The following is a 7,435-nucleotide window of genomic DNA, read 5'->3' on the forward strand; positions in this document are numbered from 1 at the left end:
TCTGCCATGCTTTATCAAAGGAGGGGAAGAGTTAGATTTACATGAGGATCTTCGCAGCAGTCACTGTTAATAATGTCTTTCCATTTGTAGTCTCAATCTTCCAATGATTTCGTATAGTACAGCAACTGTTCAGAGATATCGTGCATTACATATATTTAGAAGACCTGTAGGCACATTTGTTCACTGTGGAGGAGTATTGATTTGTAGGGTGATAAATAACAGAGGGTCAGTGGCCAAACAGTTCAATGGAAGACTAATATTGGTAGTAAATGCAATTATGCTGCTGCAAACATTTTGTTTTTCAATAAGTGAGAAGAACACTTTTAACATATGTCAGTTTTCTTGAGGGCCATACGTCATTGTATCCATTGGGATCAAAGATCTAACACTGCAGTGAGCACATTTACATCATTTACACAGAGCTTAGGGGCTGGGAACTGCTCTAAATATGTAATGCATCTGTTGAGTAAACAGGGATTAGGGAAATTTGCTTCTGCTTCAAGTCTGTCTCGTATTCAGAGGTCGTGATGATCAGAAATCCAGGTCCAAGATCTAAAATTAAACAGGCAGATTCTGTACAAACAAAATGGGACAAGACTGGTTGGAACAGGCTGGTAAGGAGTATGTGAACTGAGTGTTGAAATGAAAGTTGTGTACAGTAATTCAGGGATGGGAGAAGAACAAGCATGCAATGAAAGTTGAATGTCTCAGTTCGGGTTAATAGCTAATAGTACAGTTATAGAAACCTCAGATTTCAATATCTTTTGTGTAGGACTATAAAGACCAGATTTTGAGGAAATGCTTTTATTATTCTATTATATTAGTGTGTGCTACAAGAGTATGATGTGCAGAAGATTTTATACCTTCAACTGAATTAATTCTTTACAAGCCAAGTTAATTTTCTTAGTTTTGAACAAAATTGTAAAAATACATTGTTTGAGTATTATATCACATTTTTTACTTTGTTTTCTTCTTATGTTATCTCAATATATCATCAACATTTGCGTAGCAAATATGGCTTATAAATAGAGGAACTCAGTAACTATGGGCAGACTGGAGTTGGCAGCAGTCAAGGTGTGAGACAGACTGCATATATAAGTAAGAAACTGAGAGAAGCTGAAGAAGACACCTTACTGGCATTTCGATAGAAATGTTTATAGACAGGCTGCACTGCAAGTAGTCACAAGATTGGCTTCAAAGTGAGATAGACTCAAAGTTACCTGTCACTCGTGCCTACCTGTCACAACTGGGACAAGTAATATCTTGCTCGTACACATTTTCCTATAGGTTCCCACAGAACGCCTCACTTCCATGTGCCTACCCATCCAGCAACTCATCTGAAGTGATAAAATTCAACTAACCAAGGTGAATGAGTTTGACTGACAGTCAGATGGACTAACACTCATGACCATCTGATTGGGAGCAAATACTCAACCATATGTTGTTGTATCTCTAATCGGTGCAAGAATAATTTGTTCCCTAAAAATAATGTTGGAATACTAGCAGCACAAAAAACCTCTCACTCCCTATGGCTGAAAGTTGCTGATATCAAGGTGACAATGTCAGATATATTGTAATCTTAGTGAATGTCCAACATTTGGGTAGCAGTGATTATCAGTAAACACCTTATAGTAAGTAACTTGTTACATTAAATATTAGCTCAATTATCAAGTAACTTATCACTCGAAAACAGGCTACTTGAAATTTTGTAAGTTCCTCACTATTGATTCATAACCCAGGGATCTATGTGTCTTTAATTGGGGTTATATTGTATTGATCTGTCTCGAGTTGTTTTCAGGGTTATCATGTTTCTGTGCCAGAAAGCAGGCAGCAACTTTACTTGGGCCATTGATCAGACACTTGTTGAAACGACTCACGGTTTGCTGAACATTGAGTAATTTGTGGTGTCGTGATTACCTGGTTCAATGGATAACAATCCCTGCAGCCTGTAATCATTTTTAAAACATTATCAAAAAGTAAACATCTACCATGTTAGATTATAACATTTCTCTGTTGTCAAATTAACAAATAATGATCTCTCTGCTATTTCTCCATCCCTTGCCTGTGCTTAGTCTATACATGCTCATGTGCATATCTGGACAAAATACTTCAAGAGGACTTAGAACCATTTAAAGCAAAATACACCTCCAGCAACCAAAGTTTGAATTTGCACAGCGTGAAATACTAAAACACAGACTGCGCTCTTCTAGTAAGTTGGTCTGTTGCTGTTGTGTTCAGAGTATCTGTGCATTGTTAGTTCAAACCACAGAGCTCCTTTTGGTAATCGTCAGTTGTAAGCCATTCATGCAATAAGGCGTTGCACAGGGGCAACAACTATGCAGGAAGGATCTTGCTTGATAAACAGTTCATGGATGTGTGGTTGTTCAATTTGGAATAAGTGAACCTTCATTGCCTGCCACATTGATCTGCACGTAAGTGGGCCCAGTCACTTCTGGGGCAGCAGCAGTAGCCATCCAATGGAGCACTTAATAAAAATTTCTGTCAGAATTAGTTTCATGCTTCCTATTGGATTTTCAGAGATTTTTTTAGCATGACACCATTATATGTCAGGTGCCTGAGTTGGTTGTCTTCTGGAAAAGCATTAAAATGGCAGCAACACCAAATGTAGTGAACCTATATCAATACTTACTCGGGGACTTCTTCATTAATCCCTCTGGGTTTTTACCTATCGACTTAACTAGGAAATAAGCAGGCTAGTAAATAGGATTTTTATTGAAAACAAATATACATCACTGGCTAAGAAATCTATTTCAGGGAATCTAATGCACTATCTATTGATTACAAAATATCCACCACCAACGAAATGGGCATAATTCAGGCATTCTATTTATTAAAACAGATACCAATAATCCAGGAAGCTAAATGAGGAATCTCTATTTCCCCAAGAATTATGTATTGATACACTTACTCCTAACAATGAGATTCTTTGTTATTCCTCATTGACGCATGTGATAATTACACATCACTATCCTAAAGTAGGAAGAATGCCTTTATTTTTCCAAAGTAGGTCATGTGTACACATAGCGATGCTAATTAAGCTAACTAACAATGGAGGAAGATTTGAGCAAACCAAATTTCACTCAGTACAGTAACAACTTAGCTAGCTAAAAAAAAATTCAAGGAGGAAGTTGTAAATTATATCTAAAGCAATCAAGTCCTGGGTTCTACACCCTTTCAAAACAAAGAGCAAGAATATGTGAATTCTGACCTCTTGATTACTCTGTCAGTGTTGTGGTCATCTTTTCATTTCAGTTTTAATTTTATTCTATTCCTATGTTTCTTTTTCCATCTTTTCCCATAAGGAACAATAGAGGAGCTATTACATTACTAGGTGTCGACTACAGGCCACCAAATAGTGGGAAGGAGATAGAGGAGCAAATTACAGAAAGAAGCAAGAACTATAGAGATGGAATAATGGAGTACTTCAATTATCCCAATATATGCTGGTATATGCTGGGATAGGAACAGTGTAAAGGATAAAGAAGTGGAGGAATTCCTGAAATGTATACAAGAGAACTTTCTTGATTTCCTGCCCGATGAGGAAAGAAGCTGTGCTGGATCTAGTTCTGGGGAATGAAGTAGGGCAGATGGAGAATGTTTCAGGGGGGAGCATTTGGGGAACAGTGATCATATCATCAGGTTTAGAATAATTATGAATAAAGGAACAATCAAGCCTAAAAATACTTAACTGGAGGAGGGCTAATTTCAAAGCGTTAAAAAGGGATCTTGCCTAGGTGGATTGGAATCAGAAATTGTTAGGCAAAACAGTAATTGAGCAATGGGAAGCCTTCAAGGGGAAGAAAATTCGGGTGCCGATTAGACACATTCCCATGAGGAAAGGAATCCAAAGCTGGATGACTAAAGATATGGTGATTAAAATGAAACAGAAAAAGGAGGCTTATGATAAATGTAAGATTCATAATATATTTGAGAACCAAGATGAATACAGAAAGTACAGAGGAGATGTAAAGAAGGAAATAAGAGGGGCAAAGACTGAGTGTGAGAATTGATTAGTGCCTCACATAAAAGGGAAACCAAAAGTCTTTTATAAAAATATAAATAGTAAAAGGGTAGTCAGAGAAGGGGTGGGCCGATTAGGGACAAAAAAGGAGATCTTCTTGTGGAAGCAGAGGGTATGGAAAAGTCACCCGGTCCTGATGGGATGCATCCTAGGTCATTGAGGGAAGTAAGGGAGGAAATTGAGCATGCTGTGGCTACAATCTTCCAGTCCTCCTTAGATATGGAAGCAGTGCCAGAGGACTGGAGGATTGCAAATGTTACACCCCTGTTCAAAAAAGGGGAGAAGGATAATTACAGGCCAGTGAGCCTAATGTCAGTGGTGGGGAAACTTTTAGAGACAATAATCCTGGACAAAATTAAATGGCACTCGGAAAAGTATGGGCTAATAAATGAAAGTGGGTATGGTTTTGTTAAAGGAAAAGCATGTTTGACTAACCTGATTAAGTTCTTTGATGAAGTAATGGAGAGGGTTGATGAGGGTAGTACGGTTGATGTTGTGTATATGGACTTTCAAAAGATATTTGATAAAGTACCACATAATAGACTTGTTAGCAAAATTGAAGCCCATGGGATTAAAGGGACAATGGAAGCGTGGACACAAAATTGGCTAAGGGTCAGAAAGCAGAGTAGTGGTGAATGTTTGTTTTTCGGACTGAAGGGAAGTATATGGTGGTGTTCCCCAGGGTTCGGTATTAGGACCACTGCTCTTTTTGATATATATTAATGACCTGGACTTGGATGTACAGGGTATAATTTCAAAGTTTGCAGATGATACAAAACTCAGAAATGTAGTAAACAATGTGGAGGATAGTAACAGACTTCAGGAGGACATAGACAGACTGGTGAAATGGAGAGACACATGGCAGATGAAATTTAATGCAGAGAAGTGTAAAGTAATACATTTTGGTAGGAAGAATGAGGAGATGCAATATAAACCAAATGGTACAATTTTAAATCAGGTGCAGGAACAGAGAGAACTGGGGCGTATGTATACAAATCTTTGAAAGTGGCAGGGCAAGTTGAGAAGGCTCTTAAAAAAGCATATGGGATCCTTGGCTTTATTAATAAAGGCATAGAGCACAAAAGCAAGGAAGTAATGCTAAACCTTTATAAAACACTGGTTAGGTCACAGCTGGAGTATTGTGTTCAATTCTGGGTACCACACTTTAGGAAGGATATCAAGGCCTTAGAGAGTGTGCAGAAGAGATTTACTAGAATGGTACCAGGGATGAGGGACTTCAGTTATGCGGAGAGACTGGAGAAGCTGGGTTGTTCTGCTTAGAGCAGAGAAGGTTAAGAGAACATTTGATAGAGGTGTTCAAAATCATGAAGGGTTTTGATAGAGCGAATAAGGAAAAACAGTTTCCATTGGCTGAAGGGTCAGTAACCAGAGGACATAGATTTAAGGTGATCAGCAAAAGAACCAGAGGCAACATGAGGAAACATTATTTTACGCATAAAGTTGTTATGATCTGGAATGCACTGCCTGAAAGGGTGGTGGAAACAGATTCAATAATAACTTTCAAAAGGGAATTGGATAAATACTTAAAGGGAAAAAAAATACAGGACTATGGAGAAAGAACAAGGGAATGGGACTCATTGGATAGCTCTGTCAAAGAGCCGGTATAGACACGATGGGCTGAATGGCCTCCTTCTGTGCTGTACCATACTATGATACTATAATTCTATGATCTTGGTCTCTCTTTCCCTTTTGATGTCTTGTTCGCTCTTGATCTGCCTCTTTCTTTTCCTCTTGATCTCAGTATCTCTATTTCCCCCTCTTGATCACTGTGGGTCTTTTGATAACTGTTTCTGTCACTTTCCTTGTCTGTTACGGTCCCTATTTACTCTTTTAATCAATCTACATTTCGATATATTTTATTTGTTTCTCTTTAAGCTCTTTTTCTTTTCTGTATTACTTCTTCATCTCCATTTCTGTTTACTTTCCATTCTATTATATTCAAGCTGAGGTAGACAGATTTCTGGACTCTAGGGGAATCAGGAGATATGGGGATCAGGCAGGAAAGTGGAGTTGAGGTCGAAGATCAGCCATGATCTGATTGAATGGTGGAGCAGGCTCGAGGGGCCATGTGGCCTACTCCCGCTTCTATTTCTTATGTTCTTATGTTCTTATTCCCACTAATATCGAATATGCACAATTCTCATCGGTGATATTGTGACTAAAGCTGAGCTCAATGAAGGACTGGCCCAGTAGGGGGCCATGTTGGAATCCCAATAAGCTATACCACAAAGTGATATAATGCAGGTTCCTTTTATAGGGTAATAATGATTATTAACAGACAACTTGCATTAAACAGTATATATATATCAGACCTTCCAAACCATCCTCAGTCTGAGTCTGATATCTTCATTTCTGAAAAATCACAACATATTTTTAATATATTTACACTTGGCTCTTAGTTTATCTCTTATCCCTTATCTCTTATGTAATTTACTGACATATTTTGTGTCAGACAGAATATGTGTCAGGTTTGTGACAAGCTAAAGCAGCCCCTAAATCCCCAGCAAATTTAGCTACGCCTCAGACCTTCACACATGGCTGAGTGCTCACCCTTATAAAGTTCCTTTCAGGTTAGGTCTGTTAAACATGAAATATTAATTGTGGTTCTAATTCCCTTCACAGTAATTCCCTCATTTATCTCTGTCATCATGTGGAGTTGTAGAATGGAGTCTGAACACTTTACTCCAGGAAGAGGGAGGAAATCAGAGGGAAAGTCATTGTCACATATATTCAGTGGCTGGTTACAGAGCACCATTAATACAGGCCTGGAAACTGGTCATCAGCCTTGTGTTTCTTCTGGGCATGGCTTGAGATCAAAAGAGGGAAGAAAAGAAAAAAAACTAAATATATATCTTTTTAAAAATGCCACATCAAACGAAGAAGAAACTCCCAAGACTGACTTTGAATCAAGTGTCATAACCTCCTTTACCAAAAGGAGCTTTTGTGGGATCCTAGTAATTTTAGCAAGATGAAATTGCTGGTGATTGAGGGAGCTGCAGTACTACACCAGATTAATACATGCTGCATTAATATGCAGTACATCAGATTAATGCAGAGAACTCTGAGTCAGTATGAGCTTTCCTTATTCTTAATATTGCAAGAGGCAGAAAGGAAAGATGTTGCAAGTTGTAAAAATGTAAACATACAAATAGAGGTTTCAGAGGTAGTCTTTTATGGAGCAAGTAAGATCAATTGAGAGTTCATTGTATGACTGTAACTAGAGGTAAAGCTAATTGTTTCACGGTTGAAAGGAGGCTCCAGCAGTTGCAATATTTATTAGGTGAGAAGAAAGTGTGAGCTTCAAGGCTGTTATCCTTCAATCAAACTTATTTTATTAGACGTTTATAGCAGGTATCACAGGACCGTAGAGGA

The sequence above is a fragment of the Heptranchias perlo genome, chromosome 5 (genome assembly GCF_035084215.1).
Source record: "Heptranchias perlo isolate sHepPer1 chromosome 5, sHepPer1.hap1, whole genome shotgun sequence".
NCBI lineage: Eukaryota > Metazoa > Chordata > Chondrichthyes > Hexanchiformes > Hexanchidae > Heptranchias > Heptranchias perlo.